The following is a 2087-nucleotide window of genomic DNA, read 5'->3' on the forward strand; positions in this document are numbered from 1 at the left end:
TAGAGTGGGACACTTTGAGCCTAGAATATTGCACCTTTTCACAATATTCTAATTTTCTGAGATTGTGGATTTGGGGTTTTCATGAGCTGTAAGCCATAATCATCACAATTATGACAAATCATGGCTTGAACTATCTTGCTTTGCATGTAATGAGTCTATCTCATATATTAGTTTCACCTTTTAAGTTGCATTAGTGAAATAAATTAACTTTTGCACGATATTCTAATTATTCGAGTTTCACCTGTATATATATATACACATACTATATTGGCAAAAGTATTGTGACACCCCTCCAAATCATTGGATTCAGGTGAAATTTCCTTGCTACTAAATATTCCTCGGTCAACTGTTAGTGGTGTTAGCAAAAAGTGGAAGCAACTGGAAACAACAGCAACTCAGCCAAGAAGTGGTAGGCCACGTAAAATGAAAGAGCGGGGTCAGCGCATGCTGAATCGCACAGAAGTCGCCAACTGTCTGCATAGCTGCATAGCTGCAAGTGTCAATAGCTGCAGGCCTCCAAACTTAGTGTGGCCTGCAGATTGGCACAACAGTGCGTAGAGAGCTTCATGGAATGCGTTTCCATGGCTGAGCAGCTGTATCCAAGCCTTACATCACCAAGTGCAATGCAAAGCGTCAGATGCATCGGTGTAAAGCACAACGCCACTGGACTCTAGAGAAGTGGAGATGTGTTCTCTGGAGTGACGAATGACGTGTCTCTCTCTGGCAATCCTATGGACATTTCTGGGTTTGCCGGTTGCCAGGAGAACGGTAATTGCTTGACTGCATTGTGCCAAGTGTAAAGTTTGGTGGAGCGGGGATTATGGTGTGGGGATGTTTTTCAGGGGTTGGGCTTGGCCCCCTAGTTCCAGTGAAGGGAACTCTTAAGACATCAGCATACCAAGACATTTTGGACAATTTAATTCTTCCAACTTTGTGGGAACAGTTTGGGGATGGCCCCTTCCTGTTCCAACATGACTGCGCACCAGTGCACAAAGCAAGGTCCATAAAGACATGGATGAGCGGGTTTGGAGTGAAGGAACTTGACTGGCCGGCACAGAGTCCTGACCTCAACCCGATAGAACACCTTTGGGATGAATTAGAGCGGAGACTGCGAGCCCGGCCTTCTCATCCAACATCAGTACCTGACCTCACAAATGCGCTTCTGGAAGAATGGTCAAACATTCCCATAGACACACTCTTAAACCTTGTGGACGCCTTCACAGAAGAGTTGAAGCTGTTAATGACATTGGACGGCTGTTTACCGGCTGCTACATTTGCCTAATGCACATGCATGCTATTATAAATAGGTAGAATGTGACACTAGCATGCCAAGCGAACGCTGTGAAATGTCACGTGCGTGAATAGCAATAAAAGATATACTGGCCAATTTCACAGTAAATTCTTTATAAATGTAATTTGTGGCAATACTGATAGGTGGGTTCACTTGAACATATGACATAAATATAAATTGTGACTTTTCTTTCTTTTACAGCTTTGCTTTAACCATTTGTTCTGCGTATTCTTTATCCTCCTTGAAATGGAAAACTACAATGTTGCTGACTGTAACTAAACACCAATGTCAGTTTCATTTTTAATTCATCACAGGCAGATATTTTTATCCTGTAAAAGTCTATATTTTTTCACATTATATAAACAGCAAGCGGGCTATATCTTTAAGGGAATTTATAAATAAATTCTGGGCCAATTAGGTATGTTAATAAGTAAATAAAATTTTTCTTGCTTGCGGCCATTTTGCTTGCCGATAATTTGCATATTGCATACATTTACTTCTGTTTCTAAAAGGTCTTGTGCTAATGATTCATTCCTAAAATAGGTGAAAGTAAATTTGTCATCTTCCATGCAGAAAATGTACAACCGATGTGACACATTATTAAAGGGAACTTGTGGTCTTTTTATTTTTTTTATTTATTTATGTATTTTTAATTTATTTATTTAGATATATATGTTAAAGAGGGCAGCTGCATGGAGAGCGTGGAAACAATTTCTTTCTTTCTTTCTTTCTTTCTTTCTTTCTTTCTTTCTTTCTTTCTTTCTTTCTTTCTTTCTTTCTTTCTTTCTTTCTTTCT

The sequence above is a fragment of the Nanorana parkeri genome, unplaced genomic scaffold (assembly GCF_000935625.1).
Source record: "Nanorana parkeri isolate BGI_ZX_2015 unplaced genomic scaffold, ASM93562v1 scaffold121, whole genome shotgun sequence".
Classification (NCBI taxonomy): Eukaryota; Metazoa; Chordata; class Amphibia; order Anura; family Dicroglossidae; genus Nanorana; species Nanorana parkeri.